Raw genomic sequence first — 27,469 nt, 5'->3', positions numbered from 1 at the left:
AGATAATCCCCCTTACCCTAGAGTCTTTGAATAGTTGGCCACTCAGGGATAAGACACTTTCCTTTCAATTCTAGTGACTGGGGTTCATATCTTAACCAAGCTATAATAATGGAGGGCTGAACTGGTTCAGTACAATTAAGAACTTCACCAAACCATTTCCCATGTCTAGAAATTAACCTGAATTCAGCTCTTTCCTTTTTTTTTCTTTCTTTCTTTCTTTCTTTTTAGTTCAGATAAGCCCTTTCTCCTTCTGCATTTCCAGGACCAAAGCAAGGGAATTGGGATCAGATCTGCAAGTGCTAAAATACCACAAAAATACTTTTTTGCAGTTATTTCTGGCTGTGAATGGTGGCAGAAATTTCATGAACAGACATATTTTCTCAAGAGAGACTCTTAGCAGATACAGTAGGTTTGGATAGTTCAGAATAGTTCACTCATCTCTAGTCACAAGGGAAGGTGATAATAAACAAGAGATTTGTTCTGCTGGACTGCAACTTCATTAGAGCAGGGATATTGTTTTCCTGTATGTCTGCAAAGCAAAACAACATACCCGCACACACACCCATTTAATATAAATCGTAATGCAAACAGAACTGTTCTCATCACAAAACGCCAGCACACACTTTGAAACAATCAGCAATAGCCTCTGTGGAACTCAAATGACATTACTACTTTCATAAAAGTCTTATGACCCAAACTGAAGGACTTTCTACCATCATGGAGGGCGCAGCAGATCCAATCCCATCGCACAGCCCAAGCAACCCACATTTTTCTGTTTGTATTTAAGTTTATTACGATTAATTATCTCTCAGAGTCCATCATGTGTATTTTATTTCAGCCTCAATACAATCTCAATTAATTCCTCCATAAACTACCTCACTTTAAATCATATAATCCATATATCAATCTGAAATAAAAAATCCATAGCGGTTCCATAAAGATAAACCCACCACCAACTCAGGGATACTTGTCATTAGCAACAACTGATAACATGTAGTGCTGCACCAAGACATTCCCCAGTTAATTCTGCCACAGACTCCCTCATCTTAGATCATATAATTTGTAAATCAGACCTAGGGAAAAATAAAAGAAACTCACATCTAATCTAGAATGCCACTAGCAGAGCAAACCATGATCTTTATTAGCAGTTAGAGCTGTTAGGAAAATTAAAAATAAAAATTGCTAAGAATTTCAAAGCTGTTTTCATTTCATGGACTAATTTTTCAGAAAGTCTTTAATTCAAAATTTGTATTGAAAAACATAATTGAAAATGATACAGAAATTGTTTTTGAAGGGTAAATGAAATGTTTTAGTAAGCATTTTGGTAAGGCTTTCCATTATGTTTTTTATAAAGATGCTGATAAAAATGTCATGAAAATTTTCATACAACCCTAACTTTTTTTTCTGAAAAAATTATTTTCAAAGAAGGCCTTTTTTTGTCATTTGAAAATTGTCAACCCATGCTATTAGCTGACACTTAATACAGAGTCTATCATGTATCAGCAATGTTCATCCCCAGATTCTTCCCTGAATTGATAGATATGTGCGTCGAGCTTTAATAATACATGCCGGCTATTTTAATACATGCTGGGTTGATACAAGTTATGGATTTAGGCGGCTGCTTTTCAACCTGTGCATAATTAACAGTAAGTCCTACCGTCTTCTCACTGCACAGTGTATTGAATATCTCACCTATGTTTCCCAATTTATTATATAAAATACAAAAGGCCACACTGCTAATTGCACGGTCACTTAGCATCAACAGACATCTCCAGCCCTTCTTGTATTATGCATTCTAAAACCACACTACCCCACCATGCAACACCTGTTGAGTTCATGTCAATTGCTATCTGTCCACATGTGCCTAACCAGAGGATGTTTTTTTGAGCTATGTCAATAATAGGAATAAAGCAAAAAACCCACTATGGTGATAGAGACATCATTAATGATAGTAGTGGAGGCTGGGGCATATGTCCTGCCTCTTGAGAAATCCAGAGCTTTTAAAAATCCAAGTATCATTAATTTTGCGTGACCATCCTATGTAAATGTCAAGGAACTGGTCATATGACCCACCGTGGCTTCCATCAACAATATCCCTTTGTGGCTGATCTACTCCTGGGGTTGGTGTAGTCAGTCAGCGTGGGCACATGGACTTCACTGATAGCTGCCACATAGTTGGGGAAGCCCAGTCACTTCATATGCCTCTGTCCTGTGATGGCACATCCTCAGACACCCCTGAAACTAAACCCTCCTTATCATGATATCCAGACTCCATTAACTTTATCCAGAAAGAGCACAGATCCAGTCACTTTGAGGGCGAGGGAGGGCATGAACAGTGCAATGTGACATCGAGTACTTACTGGTCTTATTTTCTGGTTCTTCACTGGTAGCCCTCCCCTGGAATACTTAAGGTGTTTGGCAGATGCTCCAGCAGAACACTGCCTGACTGAATCAAGAGTGTGCTTTTTGTGGGGAAAAAAACTGTTCTGGAAATAGCAGGGACTTATGGGAATTTGACTGCCTTTTCTCTTAAAGCCCTGGAGCTCCGAGAAGGATTTTCAAAATATCACATATGCCACTTCATGGAGCTGTAGGACACCTACCCAAAGCACAATGGAGGTTCAATGCTGGAGCAGACCGCTGGTGTGCATGCAAGACAACACTGCACCTGAAACAGCTGGTTAGTGTGGATGTACTGCTCCATTGCTGTCTGGTTCAAGAACCACCTCAGGTAGACAGTTCCTGAACCATTTTGGGCTTTGTTAATTAAAATAATCACCAGTCAGCTGAATTCAGGAACCAAGTGCATGTGCTGTCTATGTGAAGCACCATTTCATAAGACTGTGGTCCAAGAGCACTAGCACAGTGCAAACTGGATGTTATGGAGTTAAAGCAGGATGGGAAAATTGCACACAAATCTAAAGACTACATTAAAACAGCACAAAATGGCTTGGTCAAGGTGATTGAGATGCGAGGCAGAAACCATCCAGCAAACTGGAAATTGCAAATTATTAATGATGCATATTGCTCCATGTACAAATTAAATTAATTGTGTTAAAAGTTCACGGTTGTGAAGTCAAATAATTTTTCAGCATACGCATTGCATTTAGAACCATTAAGGACTTTCTATGGATGGAAATCCTTTGTGTTAGTGAGCTGCTATTTGATGATTATGTCTCTTTCCTAAGAACCCTAAATTAAATTTTTAAAATGTCAGAGAAAATTACTCATGCGTGCATTTTTGAGTCACAAAAACCTTTTAAGGGTGTTATTTCTTCATCTTGTATGACCCACAATAACTGAACATACAGTACTGCTCAGAATCTGGCCTTTCAGGCATTAAATATCTTCTGCAACTTTTCAGAGGATAAGAAGTCATTATGAGGTGTATTTTTAAATTAATCCAATAAATTAAGTGAAGGTTTATTTAATTCAATTTACATTTACATTTTTTCCTTGTCTACAGCTCTGAAAAGAAAACAAAACAATGCAGCATTGGTTTTGTTCCCTGTTCATTAGGTACTGCACTGAAAGTGCCTAGATAGCAAGTATGTAACTTATTCTCTTAACAGTTTTATTTCTTTTCAAGCATTAATTTGATTTTATAGCGATTTATTTTACCAAATTGGTACAAAGGGAATGTATTTCTTTGAACGGTTAAGTGCCTTACTCATGTATTTACATTTTTGGTTCGCAGGATATATACTACAGGATAAAAGATCTCACAGGAGGGAAATCCCTTTTGGTTTGTTGTTGTTTATAGGACATTTTATTCTATGGGCTTGGTTGCCTCAATTGCTTAAAGCTGATGCAATGGTTTTTCTTTACAGCATGGTGTTTCATTTGGTAGGTTAAGAAAGCATTCCCTCACAGATCATCATCTCATTTCTGTTTAGGCAATGGAATTAGCTTTTAGGGGATTTTGCATAATCGCCTTCTTTGGCGATATTCAGGGTAAGACTCGATACACAATGAGGATGGTATAGAGATAACAAAACCAGTCGTAGTACAAGGTGGGTGTGGAAGAGATGTCCCAAAAGAGAACGCTTCCAGCTTTTGAGTTGTAGGAAGCATTCCCATTGAAAGCACAATGCAAGACTCACCTGCTTTTATTTTCCATTACCAACTCATTGTGGAGCGGCTTTGGTGCAAGATGCTGGTGCTGTCTCTTCTGATGTTAAACCGTGCCTCCACATCATAGAGAGCTGCTGCTGGTCTCACTCTTATGACTTGGGGAAAGATGCACATTCTAGATTTTTAAAAAGCAATAGTAATTTAAATCAGTATTCAGAACTAAAAAACCCAGCAGATTCTCTAGTGTAAATGCTCACTTTGCAATTACCAAAAATAGCCATGTCTCTGCGTTCTAAAACGAAATCATACAGTAAAGGTGGGGGCTTCAAACTGGTTTGAAAATAAGTTTAGCTGAGCTGGTTTTAAAATTGGTTTTAAAATTGAGCTCATATTACAAAAATGGAGCTTCCTATTTTACATGCACTCATTCACAGAGAATTATTGGCTTCATGGATTTTAAATGTTCATCCAGCAAATGCAAGGACACATCTGCTCTGCACAAAATCTCCAACAGGAGTTCAAATCCAAAATGTATAAGCAGTCAGAGGTTTAGGGACACCCAGAGCATGAGGTTGCATCCCTCACCACCTTGGCTAACAGCCACTGATGGGCCTGTCTTCCATCAACTTATCCCATTCTTTTTTGAACCCAGTTATACTTCACAACATCCCCTGGCAATGAGTTCCACAGGTTGACAATGTGTTGTATGATGAAGTTCTTCCTTATGTTTGTTTTAAAGCTGCTGCCTATTAGTTTCATTGGTTTACTCTTAGTTCCTGAATTATGTGAAGGGGTAAATAACACTTCCTTATTCACTTTCTCCATACCATTCATGATTTTATTGACCTGCATCATAATCCTCTTAGTTGTCTCTTTTCTAAGCTGGACAGTCACAGTCGTTTTAATTTCTCTTCATATGGAAGTTTTCCAGAGCTCTAATCATTTTTGTTGCACTTCTCTGTACCTTTTCCAGTTCTAATGTATCTTTTTTGAGATGGGGTGACCAGACACCAGCACTGCACGCAGTACTCAAGGCGTGGGTGCACCATGATTCATATAACAACATTATGATATTGTCTGTCTTATTATCTATCCCTTTCCTAAAGGTTCCCAACATTCTGTTAGCTTTTTTGACTGCCGCTGCACATTGAGTAGATGTTTTCAGAGAACTATTCACAATGTCTCCAAGATCTCTTTCTTGTGAGAATAGTGAAGAACAGTAAAAAAAAAAGCAGAAGATGAAAGTTCCTCTTTTCTTTTCCCATAAACAGAAATATGAACAGCCACTATCATCAGACCACTTACAAATGGAAGTTTGAGGTGAAGCGCCTTAGGCTTCAACGCATCACAGCAATCATTTATGCCAAATGGACTGACAATTGCACTGCCAAGTGCTAAAACATGGGGGTATTGGTTGTTACTATGTGAATAGGACATTGGGAATGATGTTTCTGATTCACTCTGCCAAGTGAAAAAAGACAGAGTCTAAGCTAATGACCAGTTCAGTGCTGAAGCTCACCCTTTTCCTACTCTCTCTAGGAATGGCACATTCATGTTTAATAGCTCTCTATTTCTTAAACTGTAGAAAAGTATTTCTATTTCCTGGTGTCTGTCTTGAGTAGTTACCAAAGGGAAGAGAGTGATGGTGTGCAGACTGCGGACGTGGGTGTCAGCTTGGAGCTAATCCCTAGACAACCAGCAGGAGGCGCCAGTCTGGAGGTGAGTAGAGCACCCTTTACAGGGCCTATTAATGGAAAGGCACCAACAAGGAAAAACAAGACAGGATTATACAGAGTTGTGCATGGCCATTAGAGCTTCAGAGTTTCTTTTGAAATGTATGTTTTTAAGGGGGAGAAGGAAGAGGCTTGGTGTACGTGGGGAAGTCACTGAGCTACACTGGTGTGTACCAGCTAAAGGTCTAGCCCATTAAGTTTACAGGGCTGATAACATCAGGTTCTGAGATGCTGGTCTGCCAATAGGCCTTTAACATTCATGAACTAATGCTAACTTGAAATTGATATGAGGGCCTCACTACTAAAGAAACATACACCTCTCACTCTCAGAACAGAAGGCATACAATGAAACTGAAAGGCAGCAAAGTTAAAATTAATAAAAGGAAACGTATTTAAGACAGTGATATGGACAAACATATCCAGAGTCACAGTAGAAAGGATCAAAAGTGCACGTCCATACACTAACCAAAAAACCCAGACTTCTGAAAGGGATATAAAACTTCATGCTTCAGGACATAATCCAACCTCTTACTAAGAGAGGATACGAAAAAAAACCAAAAAAACCTTCCCTGAGGACAGGTTATTCATCAGCTATTGCAGTGTGTCTTGCATCTTGCTCTGAGACCGCTGGTATTGACCACTGTCGGGGACAAAACTCTAGAGCAGGGGTGACATTTTAAGGGGTTCCTTGACATAGGAGCCTAAGGTCTTATCTTTAGTGTGCACCAGAAGGGTGTAAATTTTAGTTTGAACTACCGTGTCGTCTACTAACTGGTCTGTGTGGGGACCCTGCTAGTGTTCACTAAAAGCTCCCCGTGTGCATTGATATTAAGTACTCTTTGAAACAGGACTACATTAATATGTACTAGGGAACTTTTCGCTTATGCCAGCAGGATCCACCTGGACCACTTATTGTGTGACACACTAGTGAGCGCTAGAATTTACTGCCCTCTGGTGCAGACTAAAGCACCATGTAGACAAGACCTAAAGTCTCATTTTCAAAAAGTGACTTAGGCACTTAGGATCCTAAGTCTCATTGAAATTTTACATAGCACCTAGCACAGTGGGCTCTGGGCCCTGCCACAACGAAAATGTTTAATAATAATAATAGCTGGAGCACTGAACTGATGCAGCAGGGCCACTCTTCTCATCTTCTAATTTAACAATTACAATTTTCAGGGAAGGTTAAATTGATTCTTACTACTTTTGGTTCCATTTTATAAAGGGAGCAATAGTTAAAAAGGGTGAGATGGTTATTCCCCTCTGGGCAGAGCAAGGGAAGGAGCAGCAGCCGCAAATCACTGTCTGGTGGGGAATAAAATCAGATGAGGCCTCATGGATGAGACCTCAATGGCAGGACACCTTGCTTAAAAAGTAAAGCACCTTCGAAGCCTGCAGCAATGAACAAAACAAGATGGGCAGGAGAGGCTTGGATAGAAAAAAGACCAAAGAACAAAGATTTTATGTACAGAATCTTGTAATGGGCCACTTGTGACCAGCAACAACTTCTTGCAACTGTGCGCACAGAGTGTGCACGAGTAAGTGATTCACCTTGGAGAAAACGTTCTGGGACCGAAAGCTCAGAATTGTCTGAACTTAAAGGAACCAAGGAAAAAATAATTGCTCAGTTGTTGCAAAACCAAGCTCAAGGCTGCAATTATTTAAGCAGTGCTGCCTGCTGGCTCTGCCTCCAGCTACCAGACAAAAGAAGGAACCTGTCCGTCCCTGCTTTACTTCCACTGAGCTGGCAAAGGTGCAAAACAATTGGGCACAGGAACAAGGATGGATTTAAAAAAAAAAAAAAATCTATATTGCTCTTATTTTATTTCAGGATGGGTGAACTGGCTTGGAAATAATTAAAGCACCCCGGAATTTTTGCTCTTCATTAAAAACAAACCCTACCCAAGCGTTTTGTAACGTTGGGAAAACCTTCAGCTAATTCTCCCTGTTCCCAGCTGCTATTCCCTATCCCCCTGATTTACTTGCTGTGACAGCTTCGCTTGGGTGGAGAGACTGGGGGTAGAGAATTAGCCCCCGTCAGTCTTTTCAAAGGGAGGCTGCCAAGATCATTTCGCTATCCCAGATCTTCAAGGTGAAGTCAAATGGAGCCTCTACCAAAATACCTTCTCATGGTCTCTTTTAGGGATAACCAGATGAATCCGCTCAACCCAACAAGCCCCCTGCAAGCAAATATATGCAAGTAGTGGGGAAGATCCTGTTGAAAAGGAGGCTTGCATGGAGAGAAAGCAGACCTGGTGTGGCGGGAAGGGGATAGCCAGAAGGGTGCCAGAGCTTGGCATGATCTTTAGATTAGCAACTGGATTTTATAAAGATGAAGAATATATATGTTTCGGGAGAAGTTGGGGAGATTAAATCTGTACCCCAACATAATCCCAGTAGAACAGCAGCTACAGCTTCTCTGTGTCACTTGTACAAGGTTGTAGGCCCATGATTTCCATATAATCAAGGGGCCTGGCTCATTCCTCCCCCACCTTACACACATACATTTGAAGATGGCAAGGATGCACTTTCAACAAAGAGCCCCATCCCTCTTCCCTTGCTCTGGGAGGTAACAATCTATGACTAGCTCTCTGACTAATAATAAATTCCAAACCCCTTCCTTCTGGATGGTGCATCTGAGTGGGGAGCAGAGCCCTTTGCCCACCCCTTTCCACTACTTACCTCCCTACCTGGGGATGGCCGAAAGCACTGAGCATGTGTGACGGCCACCATGTTACCCAACTACAGAGACTCAACTGGAGGCTTCCAGATCTAAAGGTGTGATTCTCAACAGTTTCAATCCAAGAGCTAGATGCTGTATGTGGGAGGGGTAGCAAATCAACAGGATTTAGGTACCTAACCTGCTTATGTGCTGTTGAAAATATCACAAGGTGCCCACCTGCATCTTTAGGAGCCTAAATATCATTGGAAATCTGGCCCAAGAGGACTATAACCATGCAGCCCCTGCTATCCCCCCCATGACTGTGGTGAGACACAGAGAGGCTGTACAGGGCAGGTAGAGTAGTCTTATTTCCCCTCATCTTCCTCTGACATGGTCTGTAAATAAAATATACAATCCTCTTACTCTAGCTACTTCCCTCAGTCACCAACAGAGCAGGGTGCGTAGTGCAAAACAAGTTGTGAAACTGCTCGTTACAATCTTTAAAGCAATTTGCTTAGCCTGTGTTCACTCCCTTCTCTATGATTATTCCAGTGGAGAAATTTGCTGTCAGGAATAGTCGCACATACAGGGAATTTTAAGGGAATACTGGAGAATATTTCCACAAAACAGATTCTGACTTCATAACCAGTGTATCTTGACTTCAGCAGGACTTCTGCACAAGCTTAAATGCTACACTGAACAGGGATATTTCCCAGGTTAGAGGTCTTCAGTCCTGATCCTGCAACCTTCTTCTGTGCAGGAATTTAAGCCCAGTGAAGTCCAATGAAACTAACGGGGCTGCTTGCTGCCAGCTATCATACACTTACATAGAAGAGCGGTGAGGCACTCGAATGGGTTACCTAGGGAGGTGGTGGAATCTCCATCCTTACAGGTTTTTAAGGTGCGGCTTGACAAAGCCCTGGCTGGGATGATTTAGTTGGGGTTGGTCCTGCTTTGAGCAGGGGGTTGGACTAGATGACCTTCTGCGATCCCTTCCAACCCTATTTGTATATGATTCCATAAATACAGAGTACAATGAAATAGTTTGGGTACATATTAAAGATGCATAAATGAGTTTGACTGCAGTAGTTTCAATGATTCATTTTTTGAGAAAAAGAATCACATGGATGAGAGTGAGGCTTTGAGTATGTAAAATGTAAAAGAATATGAGCTTTTTTAATGAGTGAAAGACCACTTTGGTGTGTTGAGGAATATAAACTGATTGTTTTTCAAGGTTAGCACATGCATTTACCAAGAGTTACTGTGAACGGAGACTTTTCTCTTCTTTCTTATGCTTTTCAGGAGAAGATTAAACCTGGGAGTAAATGACCCTGATTTTATTTACATTTACATCAGTTTTATACAGATTTTGGACACAGAAACAGTGGGCTACATCTCCAACTGGAGTTATGTGGAGCTATACCAATTTACATCAAGTCAAGGCTTGACCTATTATGTAAAAAGAATTTTGAAAGAACATTATTACAACTCGGTTTATTCAATATGTTGAATCAATGGAGTATGTTGACTTTCTTTTTACCAAGTTATAAGCACTGATTACTGATTAAATGTACCATTATATCAAGCATTGTAAAGCTGCAAAGAAATGGCTTAAACTTTGACTTTAAATTTTGGGCTTAATGAATGTTTGTGCTGATTTATATGCCAGGCAAACAAAAAAAAAAGGACTGATTTTGACTATACTAAGGACTTGATGTAACATAAATATTTGTGAACTTAATTTGAAAAGAAAGTTTTTGGGAAAAGGCTTCCTGACATGATGCCATCATTACTGGTGAATCCAGAAGCCAGCTGCCAATCGAAAGCTAACGCAGCAAAAGGCATGATTCAGATCTCACATTGGTTTTATCAGCGTAACTTCACTGAGTACAATGGAGTTACACTTAGGTGAATCAGGGATAAGGGAGTTCTGAAAATCAGACACCAAGAGTACAATTTTTCAAAAGCACCTAATTGAGTTACGAGCTTAAGTCCCATTTTTAGAAGTAACTTAGGTGCTTAGCAACTTAAATCCTATTGGCTCTCGATACCATTGAGTCTCCTAAGGGTATGTCTACACTGCAGCTGGGTGGTGTAATACTCAACGTGGGTAGACAGACTTCCAGGAGCTCAGCTCAAGCCAGCACACTAAAAATAGTCATGTGAACATTGTGTCGTGGGCGGACGCTCAGGCCACCTAAGCTGGGACCCAGGATGTCAGGCAGGCTTGGACTCAGGTGTTATCCCAAGCTGCTGACAATGCCATATTGCTATTTTTAGCTTGCTTCCTTGAGCTGAGCTAGCCCAAGTCTGTCTACCTGAGCTGGCAATCACACCTTCCAGCTGCATTGTAGACAGAGTATGCTTCAAAGACACCATGAAGGCAAACACGAAGAGGTGCAACATTGACATCAATACTTGGGAGACCCTCGCTCAGGACCGTCCAGAATGGAGGAAGGCTGTCGGAGGGATATTAACACTTTGAAACAGCTCGTCGACAGGTAGAAGAGATAAAAAGGAAGAGGCGGAAAGAACATCAGAACATTCAACACAATAACACGGTGCCTATCACTCCTGGAAACACCTGTTCTTATAGTGACAAGACATGTGAGTCTAGGACTGGGCTATGAAGCCACCTGCAGACCCACTGCTGAGATCCCTGGAAGACAATCTTACTCATTCGTGAGTGATCGCTGATGAGACATAGTATAAAGCCCTAAAGGCTAGATTTTCAAAGGTATTTAAGAGTCTAAAGATGCAGATTGGTGCCTTGTGGGATTTTCAAAAGTGCCAAAAGCAGGCCAGGCACCCAACTTTCACTGCTTTCAACAGGATTTAGGTCCCTAGATGCTTTAGAAAATCCTACTAGGTGCTGCCTGCATCTTCAGGAAGTTGCCTGGTGTGCGTTAATGCAGTACTGCTTGAAAGGGGACTACATAAATACACACTAAGGAACTTTTAGTGATCACCGGGGTCCAAATGGGCCAGTAATTAATGCCCATCATGCTAGTGCACTAGAATTTACATCCGTCTAGTGTGTACTCACGCAACACGTGTGCGAGCCCTTAGAAGCCTAAATCATGCCGGCATTTTTGAAAATTCTGTTCACACCCTAATTGGTGTCACAGCCTTATCCGTCAGATTTGAATATGGAAGAAGACAGCGTAAACAAAAACAGTGCACACAGTCCTCATGCTGTGCTCCCTTATGCTGGGAGAAGTCTTTGCACACTGTGGCTCGAGATTGGGGAAGTGCAAAGATGAGCTCTCTGCTCCCTTTGCTCTGTCATCCTCTTGATTCACTATGTGTGCCCCCCATCTATAGCAAAAGATCTGGCCCTGCGTTTTGAACCCAAAGGCGCTTACTTAGCACGTTTCATCTCTCGGTCTCAAGATATTCTACAAACACTAACAGGTTATTCTTCATCCATGTCCTCATGCTTCCTCATTGTCCTCCTCATGTTACAGATGGGGAAATGGCGGCACAGAGCAGTTAAGTCACTTTCCTAAAGTCACCAAAGAGTCAATAGGAAAACTGGGAATTTAACCCAGCAGTCCTGACTCCCAGATCTGCAATGATTGGAACGCACTCAGTGTGTCTACACAGCAATTAAACACCTGTGGCTGGTCTGTTTCAGCTAATGCCGGCTCACAGGGCTTGGGCTGCGCGGCTGTACAATTGCAATGTAGATGTTTGAGTTTGGACTGGAGCCTGAGTTCTGGGATCCCATGTGGGGAGAGGGTCCCAGAGCCTGGGCTCCAGCCCAAGCCTGAACGTCCACACTTCAATTTTACAGCCGAAGTCAGCTGGTACAGGCCAGCCGCAGATATTAATTGCTGTGTAGACATACATGCTATCTTTCTTTTCTTTTATGATACATTGAAATTGTATAATTATTCTGCTGGCCATAATGGGAAGAGAAGTTCAGGATGCTGTCAAGTTATGTATACCTAAAGAAATGAAAGTATTTAATAACCTAAGTATTGCAATTAAACAATAGTCAGTCTTGGTAAAACACTTCAGAAAAGCAAATTGACAAATACATGTTCCAAGTGAGTGAAGAATATCAATATCATTAATCATAAGCTCTCAAAGGACAGAATAAATCCTACAAGAACTAGAGAGACAAGATGAGTGAGGTAAAACCTTTTATTGAACTAATTTCTGTTGATGAGATAAATAGGCTTTCGAGCCACACAGAACACTTCTTCAGGTGTGGGAAAGGTACTTAAACCATCAGAGGTAAATGCAAGGAGGAACAGATTATTTAGGATAAGTAGTTAGCACATATTCAAAGAAGAACTGGTGAGACATTTTTAGTTAAAGTTAAACTTCCTTATATTCAAAGGTTAATAAAATTCCATCTCAAGCGAATACATCATTTCTGAAAAGGGTTTAGATTATTTAGTAGAATTATTTTCATAGCATTGTATAATCTAGAGATGGATGGAGGTATGTAAAGCTTGCAGGACACCAGAAATTCAAAGCACTGTCTGTTTAAAAAGGGAGGTTCTCTTCACATCACGACAATGAAGTGAGGTTAGTAGTATAATCCTACGGTAGCTAAAGAGGATGCTGTCAAATAAACAGGCAGTGTCAAAATTAATGCGAATACTAATTTGATCTATGCTTCTGATTTGTGATGAGGACTGTGATGAGGATAGGGCTGAAAGGAATGGGGTGTTGTAAGCGAAGGCGTATGAATATTTATTATTGTTTATTTGTACTGCTGTTCAGTCGCAGAACAAAAAAGACAGCCCTTACACTGAAGAGCTTTCATCTGGCCCCACTTGCAATTTACTTGAAGCTCTCAGTATTTCCAAAAGGTAGATAACAATTATATTTTGTTGATAGAGTGTTTTCAAGGTTTGAGTAACGCCTTAGAAGTTGACATTTAAAAAGGCTTTGTTGGTAAAAGGAAGTTTTTGAATTCCCATCAGGGAGGTTGTCTCATAATTATAGCCAGTGACCCACCTGACATTGTGAAGAGAAGGGCTGATAATACCAAATTTTCATAGATTTTAAGGCCAGAAGGGACCATTGTTATCATCTAGTCTGACTTCATGTATAACACAGGCCAGAGAATTTCACTCACTGATTCCTGCATCGAGTCCTGTGACTTATGGTTAAACCAGAGTAACTTTTAGAAAAAACATCCATCTTGATTTAAAGACTCCAAGAATTATCTCAAGATAAGTTGATTTTTCCAGATTCTTCTCCTCCACCCTTTGTATTGTTATCTCTCCAATTAAGAACAATTGCCATTAAATGAGGATGATATTGGGGTTATTTTTATATCAGGATTTTAAATAGATTCTGTGGCATTCAACGTGAGACATCCTTCTCTGCTCAAAACATCACATGATTCCTCACCGCTAATTTCTAGGGCTGACTGGCAGCATTATTATTATTGATGACTTCTGAGGTGAATGATTATTTTGAAGAATGGAGATGTATGAAAGAAACTCATTACAGAGCTCAGTACTATGAACTACTGTGGAAATGACAGTGTCTTCTTGGCTATAGCTGGCGAACAGTTCACTGTAAATAACATCCATTGTGGAATCTGGCAATTATTTCCCCTGTATAATTTTTCTGGATTTGATTTCTGTTAACCTACTCAGCTCTGTTCGTGTTGGAAGATACTATAAATAAAGCTGCTGACCTTTATTTATTTTTCTTGCAGACTGTAAAAATATGACATTTGCCATATACAAACACCTAGTAAGGGGTAGTCCCTTCTCTGAAGAGTTTATGCTCAGGAGGAAAATGATTTGCCCAGGATCACAAAGGAGTTAATGCTCAAGCTAGGAATAGCATTCATATCTCTTACTTCACAGCCTAATGATCCATCCACTAGATAACTTCTATCAAGTTTCTTACATAGCCCTTATCACCATAGTTTCCAAGTGTTTGCAATCATTCTAGGTTCACCTGGTCCCACCTCAGTGCAGGGGGCTCAAGGTCCCTTTCAGCCCTACACTTCTCTGATTCTATGGTCATTATTAAATCTCACAACATTCATGCAAGGTGGGAAAGCGTTATGCTCATTTGCAGATGTGGAACTGATAAACAACAAAGTAGGTTAAGTGACATGCTCAAGGTCGCATGAGAAGGCTGTTGCTGAGCTGGGAATTGAACCCAAGTCTTCTGGCTTCTTTACTAGACCATACTGCCTCTCACCACAACTGACATATTTAATTAGACTACAGTGCACATGTGTAATTTCCTTCTTGTGTATGATTCTCCCTGGTTTGGTTGGTGATATATTTTTTTTTTTTGGATTTATTAAATTTAAATAGCACTGGAAAAATGTTAAAAAGAGCCCTAAAGAGAAATGTGCTTTTATGTTCTAATCAGTCCTCTGAACACCTGTGAACTGTTCCGTTTAATTGGGCTACAGCTGGTGCTGACTCTGTGTGTGTGGGAGGGAGGAAAGAGTGTGTGGGAGTTTACTGACTGATATGCCCTATATTTACAATGTGTTGCCTTCATTGTTTCCAGCCCCCGCCTCCTGCTTTCTGTGTTCCTTGTAGTAGATTAGAAGGGACTGTTTGTCTGAGTACTATGACCTCACTTGGAAAAGAATTCTATAGTCTTTGCAAGATGTATTGCTTCCCAGAATACAGGCTTCCAGCTCCCGTTCAGAGTTTAAAAGCGATGGGCCAGAAACCTATACAGCTACGTTGTGTTCCTCCCGTGGAGCAGGGGTCATTTCAGAAAAACTCAGGAGTTGGGGAAGGGGGTAAATTCTGTCAGCATATAGGACAGTCTATATATGATTGTATTATATACTGCAAAGTCAGGTGGGGGGTGAAGGGAGACGAAAAGTGGAAGATATGGAGGCCTATGAAAAGTCGGGTGGGGGAGGGGCAAACCGGAGTCTTGGGGGGCAATTTCCCTCCTCTGCCCCATTGCAAATGGCATCCCTGATGTGAGACCACAGAACCAATTTAATTGGCTAGGGAATATCCCACCAGCATGGGGGAATCCCACAATAGCACAGAATCAGGTTCATATCACAACCTTTAGCCCAGGAGGTATGGCTAGAGCATTGTTGTGTTCCAACAATCCACAGCCTGCAAAACAGACCCTAGGTACCAACCACAGGATCAGGAGGGTGGAAAGGTGGCTTAGATCCCCCTGTATTTTCCCCACACTCGCAGTCATGTGCTGAGGGCAGCTCAGCTGGACCTGAGAATCAGGCTCATTACCTTCAAACTCTTCACCTAACTAAAAATTGACCGGTCTTTGACCATTTTCCTAAGCACGTGGCTCTCTAGATCAGTGTGGCTTATGTTTTTGATGGCATATTGTCCAAAAACAGGTGGATTTAGCAACAAGAATAAATTATTGGTGACTTGCAAGCAGGCAGATGCTCAGGCAGCCCATAATTTATTTATTTAGATTTATACATATATATTTATAGGCTTGATACAGAAATTACTGAATAAAATTCTATGGTCCGTGCTATGTAAGAGGTCAGAATAAATAATCATAATGGTCCCTTCTGGCCTTAAAATCCATGAGTACATTTACAAAAGTGCCTACCTAGGGATTTCTGTGCAGTAGCCATATACAAAAATACAAGACAAGAATAAATGAAGCAGCCTCTCCAACACCATGAAAGGAAGAATAGACCTCTATGCCAACCACAGATCACAGCCCTCAATACACAAATGCCAACCTTCAAAGGTCTGGGTGCGGATAGGTTTTCAGAGTCCCTGAAGGTCATCAGATTTGGGCTGTTTGAGACAAGGAAAAGGGTAGGAAATTCCAAAGGGAATGTAGAAAATACCCTGACAGCAACCACAGCACTCATAAACCTAGGAGGCTACAACTTGAGCCCTTCTGTTAATTACAACTGTGGTGGTATGACAGTTGCTCAAATAAGCAGGTCCCAGGGCATTTAAAACTTTATTGTTTGAAACAAAAACCTTCAACTCCCTCCAAAAACCAACTAGTGCAGGACCCAGAGGTGTGGGGTAAGTGCTCCTGATGAAAAATGCCCCTTAACAAGCAAGCTGACATGCAGTCTGCACTAGCTTCAGTTTCTTAAGTTGTAGCTCAGGGCACATTGCAGTAGGGAACCTTAAGATGCAAAGTCGTGGTCCCAATCTTCTAGCTAAATGGAGATGAAAACAGCCATTCCGGTCATTCTAATGGCAGCCAGGGATCGAGCCCATGAAACAAGTGATTGTTTCACATCCATCTTTCACCCTCCTATGTCCTTAAGGGACAGATAATCTTCGCTACATATTTGGCTGTTCCCTCCATTTGACCAGTATCACTTCCATCTTTTGGGGATTGAGTTTCAGCCAGCTAACCTTCATCTATGATCCAGTCTCTACCAAATTAAGGCATTCACCGGCACTGGCTAGGTCAGATGAAATCTAGACATAGAACTAGTTTGGCTTAGTTTATAGATTTTAGTAACCATAAAGAACATTGGTCTTTTATGGAATTGTATGCCATCCTGACTGGGATCTTTAAAGCAGCCCGTAGACATCAAGAGAGAGCTATCCGGCTATGTGTGGCTTTACAAACCTTCCAGCTGAATCACTTATCCAATGAATGTCTGGTGATGAGGAGGACACGCCTATTTCTGTAACTCTCTTTGCATGGCTTGGCTTACATCTGAAAGGGATTGTAGAATACTGCTACAAAAGAAGCCATAAGCCCTGAAAAGGCTCCAGCTGGTACAAAATGCAAATTGCCCATCTATTTAGCCTCTCTCCAGTGTTCTGCTCTCTGCAATGGCTTCCCATTGAATACTGAATTCAGTTTTCTGTCCTGATGCTCAGAAACCTTCAAGTACTTTGCTCTTACTAGCTGGGAGGTCACCTCTCCTTCCACAATCACCACCTCCCACAGCCGTTGCATTCTGCAGTAGCAATGAAGCTGTCACACAATACGAGGAATCTCATGGCTGCCTCAGTCAGAACAGCTGGACCTAGACTATGGAACTCACTCTTACAGGAATAAAGAATGACCCTAGAATGAGCTGCTTTCAGAACTAAAGAGAAAATTCACTGTGACATAGCTTTCCATCAATAATTTCTTCTCACACACAGACATAGACATAACACACCCACTTACTTACACAGACATAAACAAGCAAACACAAGCCTTGTAAACTTATTCAGTTATTTTTTCTTCAGACTGGGAAGGAAAAGACTGTTGGTATTTCTATTTTTAAATACATAGGAGTTCCTCAGATACTACAGCAACGAGGGCTGAATAAATACTGAGAGAGAGAATGAAACAAAGTTAGTATTTCTATCTCACCTGTAAGAAATAGCAATATTCTTCATGTTATTCAAAGATAACCTGCATTAATTTTGCTCAGCACCTTAATGTGCATGTTCAGAAACACGACTCACCCTGAATAAACTATTAATATCTATTTATAAATTATGGGCAATGTATTGCTCTCAGTTACACTAGTGTAAATCCAAAATAACTTCTTTGAAAGTAGCATGATGACAAAGGAGATATGTCTGTATTGAACTCTGAACTCCATTTTGTTTTGAGAACTCTGTGTTGTTTTGTGTCTTCCATTTTGTGTGCTAGCTACCAGGTTGTGTTCTGTGTTATAAAACAAGCCTGGCCTTGGCAAGGCCAGTCTATTACAGACATTGCCGTGCTCAGAAGGGGAGTGGGCTATCTCATGAAAGATATTCAGTGAGAGAAATCCGGCAAGAGATATTGGCTCTGATTTCTCTCTTGTCTACTGGCACATCCACAAGAACTATGAACTCTACACAGAAGCCTGGTTTGGGAAAGTGGCTGGTTTTCCTCCACATGGGCACATGGTTAAAGGGATCAGGGATTGTTACTAAGGTGAAAATCTCTCTGGGGGCAACTATTACAATCCAGGAGACTAGGCTGGTGAGAAATAAAGAGAGAGAAGGCAGTAGAAGGCTTCAAATGCTGACTAGACCTCAGACTAGATATCTTCATTAACAACTTGGATGATGGAGTGGAGAGTACACTTATAAAATTTGCAGATGGGATTTGCAGGCACTTGGCAGGACAGAATTAGAATTCAGAAGAATCTTGATAAATTGGAGAATTCATCCAAAATCAATAAGGTGAAATTTAATAAAGACAAGAGCAAAGCACTACACTTAAGAAGGAAAAATCAAAAGCACAACTACAAATTGGGGAATAACTGGTGAGGCAACAGTACTGCTGAAAAGAATCTAGGGGTTATAGTGGGTCACAATTTGAATATATATTACAGTGTGTTACTGTTGCAAAAAAGGCAAATGTAGTTTGGGATGCATTAATAGAAGCATCATATGTAAGATAAAGGAAGTAACCATTCCAATCTATTCATCAGTTTTGAGGCCTCAGCTAGCATATTATGTCCAGCTAGTGTATTTGGGCTCTATACTTTAAGAAAGAAGTGAACAAACTGGAGAGAGTCCAGCATAAAGAATGATGAATGATTTAGAAAACCGGACCTATGAAGAAAGGTTGAAAGAATTGGGCCTGTTTAGTCTAGCAAAGAGAAGGCTGCAGAGGCATTTGATAACAGTTTTCAAATATGTTAAAGGTGGATATAAAAATAACAATAATCAATTGTTCTCCATGTTCACTGAGGGTAGGACGAGAAGTACTTGGCTTGGATTGCAACAAGGGAAATTTAAATTGGACATTAGGAAAAACTTGTTAACTATAATGAGAGTTAGGCACTGGAACATGCTACCTAGGAAGATTGTGGAATCCCTGTCACTAGAGGTTTTTAAAGAACAGGTTAGCCAAAAACGTGTTAGGGATAGTCTAGCTATACTTAATCCTGCCTCAGTGTAGGAGGATGGACTACATACCTAGTGTTGAGGTACCTTCGAGCCCTATATTTCTATGATCCTGAGACTCTCTGAAGAAGCAAGATCAGCTTAATGGAGTGAGAGTCTCGGGACTGTTATTTTGTTATATTGTAAATCTTAACTCTATAGTGTTTTGAAGAGTAAAAATGACTATGATTAAGACATTTCTTTGCTAAGCCTGTGTTCCTTGCTTGCCTGCCATGCTGTTCCAGGAGACGTTGATTGAGAAACTCAGAGCACCCACAGTGAAGTGGAACTTTGAGGGAATGTACGTAAACAGCTGGGAGGCTTGGAATGACTGAGGCATTGATTTCAGTGGAAAAGGCAGCTAGGCTGTGGAGCCCCACATCCTAAGAAAGGTGGCTTTAGAGACCCAAAGTTAGGAATAGTGACAGACTCTGCCCAGAGTCAGGAGTCGTAGGACCACATGGAATCCCATGCTAGTGACCCTCCAGAGTGGGGGATAGGGCCATATTTTGACAATCATCTGTCCCAAAGATGCTATGGGCCTGGCGCAGGAGTTACTATGTGAGGTTCTATGGTGTGTGTTATGCAAGAGGTCACACTAAATGATTGTAGCTCATCTGGGACTGGAAGCATCTTTTTGTTTTGTGGTTGTTCAACGCCTAACTCTATGGGGTTCTGGTCCATAACTAGGGTTCCGGTGTGATACTGCAATGGCAATAATTCATCATCATCATCATCCTTTGAGACCTTAAAACCTATGTATCTATGTTTAAAAAAAACCACAAAGAAATTGTGATCAAAATAATGCACTTTCAACTACATAAAGAACAAAGTATCTCGGAAGCAGAGGCTTCTCGGAGGAGGCAAAGGTAACTTATTGAAAGGAGTACTACTGTGTATTCCTAAAACTGAAGTGGACAATTTACCTCCATGATAATAAAGGAGCAAGAGTGGGGAAATGGGGTAGAAAAAGGGGAAATGGTGGAAAACAGGGTCATTGCAGAAGTATCTAGATACTTGAAAATCTCAAAGCTGACAACTCCAGGGCCAGGAAGAACGTATCTCACAGTTCTGAAAATTGCCTGCCTGTCTGACCTGTGTCCTTCCCCCGATCACTTAAGCACTGCGTGCATAAATCAAAATCACAGTGTAACTGGAGAAGTGTCAGAAGAGATTGAGGAACACTTAATTCATTTTGGAACACAGCTAGTTACCAAAGGACTGAAGACAAATATCCCTAATAAAATAACTGCATTGAGAAGGGATCTGGGAGTGATCAAATAAATTAGGGGGACTATAAAATGGGCTTGACGTGGTCTCTGCCAAACCCATGCCGGTAAAAAGGGCAGATTTGGTTCAGTTACAAAAGACAGTTCTGATCCTGCTGGGCTGAGATTCCAGTCCAATGACCATTAATCCCGTCCGTAGAATTAACCACCCACCTGCCCCTTTCTGTATTAATTCCTGTCTACAATGTTGATAACACCTAAGCAGTCTGCCAAATCATCTGATGTTTTTTTCTCTTTAATTCAAGGCTAATAGTTTCTGTTATGTTCACAGATCTGTTCTGAGCTGAATTGATGATAAAAACACCTTGGTGATCTACCCCTCTGTTGAATGAGGCAGGTGGCAGTAAAGACATTTCATAAGACTCAAAGGGATTGAGTTGAACTTTATCCCAAAAGGAAGAGATTTAGGCATCGCGAAAGTGGATTAGTACAAAGCATGCCCTTTTTGAAGATAAAATACATAATCATTTTAAAAAAAAATAACAGATGGTGACAATAATTGTTAGGCTCGGTTCTGCCTATTAAAAGTTGAATGAGAGATCCTGACTGTTAGACATTGCCTTAAATTATTTTTTAATGATGACAGATAGACAGACAGATTCAGATCTTTTTGGCAGTTCTGGCTGACTTGGTTGAACTTTGGAACATTCAGATTGACTTTGATTAGATCTTTAGACCACAATTTCAGATATCCTATCACAACCATCAGTAGCCAATGCCTGATATTTCCACAAAGAAAAAAAAAGGCAAAAACAATAACAATGAATCACCCAGCTAATTGTATAACAATGTACATGGCAGCAAAAATATCCTTCCTAACTCATGTGGTGGTCCATTTACAACCTGAAGCATGAGATTTGATTACCATTACTAACAGAATTTACCCGCTTCTTTGCTGTGAGGCTTACAAAAAACTCAACAGGTTAGGCAGCTGGTGTGCATCAACCAACACTCTCATTGTGCTCTCCATTGGTCAATCTCCACCTGTTGTCTCTTGAATTATACTGTAAACTTTCTGGGACAGGAGCTCTCATTGTGTTCTGTGTTTGTACAGCAAACAGGTCCATGGTTAAGGCTCCTAGGCACTACCACAATACAAATATTAAAAAGTTATTATTTGGTTACAGTGCAACAGTTAGTATTTTGTATTACAATAGTTCCTAGATTTCACAACATTTGGTCTCCATTGTTCTCTTTAGTGCTGGGGGCACCAGCTCCCACACAAGCACTGATTACAGCCATTGGTGTAAGGCAGGGAGAAAGGTGGTCACTTGGGTAGGTTATCAGAGGTTCTATGTGTTAATTAGTGACTGGGGTAGCAGTTTTCAACTTGATGTAATTTTTTAAACATGTTTTAAAGGTTTCCATCACTGTGGCACGTAAACCCTGATTTCACTAGTGAAAAAAATGAAGTTATTTTTAAATAAATGTTCACAAATTCACAGAGCCCCAGTTTTCGGCCTAGAATGGCTTACATCTCATTGAGGCTACCTGCATAGAAATTATGGCATTTGAAGGTTGTTTCTGAGGACAAAGTGCTGTATGACAGTGAATTCATGAAGAATGCAATAGGCATCAGCACTACTGTCAATGGAAAAAAAAACCGATGACATAGCTAGTGTTCGGTAGTGAATTAAGTTCTGGTGTTCCATCTCCACCAGGTTCAAAAGTGGTTGCTCCTCACCCAAATACACAAATCTCTCTCCATGGAGCACAGTAAAGTTAGGTCCTCCTTTGCCCACAAAGTATGCCCATGCGTTAGGTCACTTTCCTTTGGATTTGTCCCTCAGCTTGATCTCCTGGGTCAGGACCCTTCTTTCTACTCACCAACAGATTTCTCATGTGCCTCTGAACTGCATCTCACTCCATCATGTCATTCGCAATGGAACCCACCCCTCCACCACCAACACTGCATGTCCTGCCCCTGCAGTCACCCATCCCACTACACCATCTGGGTCCTAGTAAGAGAGATCACACTGTTGAGAAACTGTTATGCAGGATAATCTTGAGGGAGTACTCAAGTTTTCAAGGTTTTACTGAGAACTGACTAGTTACTCATCAACACTCCCAGGGCAGAAACATTTATTCATGAAGAATTTGATGACTAAATATTTCAATGATGAAAGCATCAGTTCTAAATATTTAGTTATCCTGATTTGACAACTAAATGTTCACAGCTGGAAACATGGATGCATATTCAACCTGCTTTCAGTGATGTCTAGATTTCTTCACTAATGCTCACTCTGGAGCTATAACTAGTTCTGATATCACACCCGTCCATTATATTATAGTCCTGGGACCATCTCACCACCAGTCGGTTCCCTAGTGTAAATTAGAGCACTCTAACCTTCCAGTTTCCCGCATCCCAAAAGGGCTGTTATGCCAAGTGGACAGTAACTGATGCAGTGTTGTTCTGTGAGCCAGTGTGATGGAGGGCGGGCAGACCAATGCTCTAGCCCACTCTCTGCCCCTCAAAGAAGATTTTCTCACCACAGGGGAGGGTAGGCCGTTGTTCGCCTTTACATGAGCCATGCAAAGGTTGGGATAAGCCTATGGTCATTCCTTAAGTGGATGGGCAGATGGGAATATAGGAGAGTAGCAAATAGGGGCAGAGTTAAGACTGAGGTTTCAGCATTAGGGATATTTGAAATCTTTTAGACATTCATGTTGAGTTTTCAAAGCTGCCTATAGGTATTAGACTTCCAGTTCTCAAACTAATGAGAAGTGGGCACCCTTAATGCTCAAGACAGCTTTGAAAATCTTAGCCTCAATTTCCCAAACTATAAAATTGTTTATAACTGGTTTAAAAATTAAATTAAATTAAAATTAGACATTTTATCTATGCTTTTACTATTGCATTTGCATCCAGCATTTCCATCCTCAACCCAGTCCGCCTTGTCAGCAACACTGACATATTCACTTTCTTCCTCTTCAACAAACTAAAATGCACCAACTTCCCCATATACCACTAAAATAGCTAAATACTGGAAAGAATAGACTGTTATTTTTATATTATATGAACAGAAGGTAAGATCCTTTCTGTATTAATAAAACCCCCAGCAGCCTCTGTTTTCAAAGAAATAGATTATGAAATCCCAAGCAGAAATAACAAGATTTGTGTCATTGTTTTAAAGTTTGATTGTATCATGCACATTGTACTAAGGAAATGGCTACAACATAGTGAACTGAAGTAGTAAAATGGCTCAGCCATCATGTGTTCATTATAGATGGTCAGACAATTTGTTCTCCCGCTTTCAAGGATTCATTCATGAGTCACTATATGCCATGAGCTATATGAAATCCATCATTAGGTAGACAGAGGATGACTACTGATCAAGACTTATAAGCCAAGTAGAATTTGAGTTGCTTAATACTTGGGTGCTATAGGAAGAGACGTCGGCAGTTCAGTAGGTGACATTCCAGTGAACTGTATTGAACCATCACCAGAGCATAATGTAAGGACCAGAGGCTGTTATTTGATGGAAAGGATCTGATTTTGATCTCATTTACACCAGTTTTATTCTTGTTTAAATCCATTGTGATTGCCATTGACTCTAATGATGTTATTACCAATTTACACTGCTGTAATTGATGTCTGAATCTGTCTTTCTTAGAATTGGGTGAATTTTAGAGACTATCTGAAGCTACACACTTTAGATCATGGTTTCCACCCCAAAAATAATTCAGATTGTGGAGTTTCCAGCGTACTGAGGGCCTCAGAATGAAAGGCACTGTATAATGTAAAATAATTATCATAATGCTCGTTTAAGTTGTGGTCAAAATATTTTATTTCCATTCATTAGTAGGTGTTCCTTTCCTAGCTTCTAATTCTACAGGACACCCACTATATATACTATGTAGAACATCTTGTCAGTACTTGCAGTGACTTTGCCAGTAGATTTTCCTTACTGGCTAAAAGCACTTGTTTGTATTTCCCTTGTCTCTATAGAATATCTTCAGTAGAGATGACAACCAATATTTTCAAGTCATTAATGGTGTTTTGGATGCCTAACTAGAGAGGGCTTAAATAGACCTGATTATCAGAAAGTGATAAACACCTGCCCTCTGTTGAATCAAGCCCCTTCATTAAGGTGTCTCAAGTTAGCCACCCAAAAAATCAAAGCACACCCAATCACTAGTCATTTTTGAGAATCTTGGCCAATTACTGTCTATCTGCTTTTCACATCTGTCCTGTGTTCACTCCCCTCTAGTTCATAGGCACCTGCAGGAATCTCTCAGATAATTAAAATGAGAAGTTGGTGGGTTCAGGCCCACTCTGCAGCCACTGATCCATTACAGATTGACATCTGTTTTAGACTGAACTAAGAACCCAAGCTTCTTTGCATGACACTCAAAACTGAGTGCTGCATTAAATGCAGGGAGCATACAATTGTGATACTACCATCTGTAAAGATAAGTAATAGAAACCCCATTTTTAAATAATCTTAAAACTAGACTTTAGAAAGCAGTCAAGAATTCAATCTAGGGAGCAGTCTTGCAGTGGCTGGGGTGGAATTGGTGATCTAATACATTTTTCAAACCCTGACATCTAACAATCATATGTGATTATCAAGGTAATTCTGTTTACCATTCTAGAGATATTAGCGTTGTATGCCAATCCTGCTTTGGAAAGGTTGGTTTGGTTTGTTTGCTTTTTAAATAGCCAGTGGGAAAAACTAAACAAAAATAATGATATAATTGAAGAAATCTTTCCAAAAATAATCTGCCTATCAATAGTGCCCCTCTCCTTTTCATTTAGATGCAATATTTTTCTTCACACACTGCGTTAACACTGTTTTATAGCAGTACTGGGCACATGTTTCATCCTAGCTATATCTGTACATCCATTAGGATGGGGTGGTTACTACTGCATGGAAAATTTGTAATTCAGTTTGAAAATAGTTTTAGGATCCTTTGAGAGGAAATTTGCTGAAGTACTATGCCATTATCATTATTATTACACTAACTCCGAGTGGCCCAGTGATAAGCCTGAGGAATGGTGTCCTATAATGAAAAGACTTCATTTTAAATTATTCATAACCTGTGCCCCCTTAAAATCATCTGCTAAGTAACAAGGAAAGCAGAGGTCATGAAGAAGCTATGCTCTGGGCTGCTATGCTTACATAGCCTTTGTCATCATTGTAGTAAATGTTTTAATTAAAAGGGTAATATCAGACACCACAACATCTGGATCAGATTTAGTTCATGATTCTGAATTTTCACTTTATAATACCTTTAGCTCTGAGGTAGCTGAAATAACCACAGCTAATTATCTCCTCCTTTCTATTCTTTTGCAGATGCATTATACAGACCACTTTAATTTTTAAGTCGCAACACTATATAAAGGCATCTCAGTGCTCCATCTCCAGAGAACTGCAGTGTTTGGGCTGACACAAAGTCCTTTAGGATGGTGAAAGGCCAAATTTATTAGGAGGATACATTTAGTGTATATTATAACAACATCTCATAACGTCCAACCTTCAATGCCTCCTTATTATCACAATTCAAGCTTTGGTTGCTGAAGTGAAATCTTGTGAAGAAACAATAACTCAATCTTTATCTAATCTAATCTAATCTAATCTAATCTATCTAATGAACAATAGCAAGATCTATAGTTAAGGCTGCAAAACACTTTCCATTGCTTAAATTGTAAGCCCTTTGGGGCAGGGACTTTTTTAGTTCTCCTTTTATACAGCACGTAGCACATTGGGGTCCTGGTCACGACTGGGGCTGTGATATTAATGATAATTCTTTGTTTATTATTTTTAATAGTCACTTACCACTCATTCACAACTTAGTGTTCCATCTTTCCAAAAAAAAAAAAAAATTCCCCACGGTCAAGCATGGAAAATTTCAACCTGAAAGACAAAATTTTCACTAAGAGCACAGCTATTTTGTTTGTTTGTTTAAACCAGAAATGAGTGAAAAATGCATTTCCCCCCATAATAAACAAACAAAAACCTTGCAATTTTATTTTAAAGCAGCCTTACAGCCAAAATGGCTGAGGCTTGAAAGATGAAATTTGGCAGGGAATGGCGCCTACTAAGAAGATAGTACATGACCTTCTTCAGTGAAAATTAGTATTTGATTTACAGAATATGATTTTGCTAGCTTGTTAGGCTTGCACCTGAGGAAAGATGTGATGTACATTCACGTACCACTATACTACGCTAAGTTACGGGGAATTTAGATAGGTAGAATGCAAGTAACTAAGTGAAATTTGTCCACAAGTCTGGGTGTATATAAGGAACATATATCATCCATCACTGTAGTATATGAGCACATCACAATCATTAATGTAACACCCCTCACCCCATGCCCCTGTGAGGAAGGGCAGTGATATTATCCCCATTTTACAGAGAGGAACTGAAGCACCGAGAAGCTAAGTAATTTGCTCAAGATCACAGGAATTCTGTGATGGATCAAGGAATTGAACACAGGTCTCCCAAAGCCTTGGTTAATGCCCTAACTACTGGACCATCCTTCCTGTCTACAGATAGGAGTCTTCTGTGCTATGACACAAAATGGTATGGGACCTTTAAACGGCTACAAGCTGACAGTGTAAGATTAGGTCTCAGACTTCTTGAAATGACATGGTGTAATGTTAGTGTGACAGACCTTGCAATCATATGGGGACCATACTGTATTAAATCCATGCATAGTTTATGTATGATTGAGTTCTACTCCATGGAGGTGAGTGACCACAGCTCCTATGAGAACTAAAAATAGTGGGAGGTGACAAGGGTGAATCTCTTAGGTTATAAACACCTCCAGACATCCCCTGGGATGTCTTGTTTATATTTGCTCAAACTGCTTTTTCCAGAAACCAACAGAAAACAAAAGGTCTTTTGATATTAAAAAAAGGCTGGGTTTAAACGGACTTGAGGCCTTCTTTCTGACCCTTCTGTC

This window comes from Emydura macquarii, unplaced genomic scaffold (genome assembly GCF_026122565.2).
Source record: "Emydura macquarii macquarii isolate MOO-44397 ecotype Brisbane River unplaced genomic scaffold, CSIRO-AGI_Emac_v2 contig_1568, whole genome shotgun sequence".
Taxonomy (NCBI): domain Eukaryota; kingdom Metazoa; phylum Chordata; order Testudines; family Chelidae; genus Emydura; species Emydura macquarii.
This window is presented reverse-complemented; position numbering follows the sequence as displayed.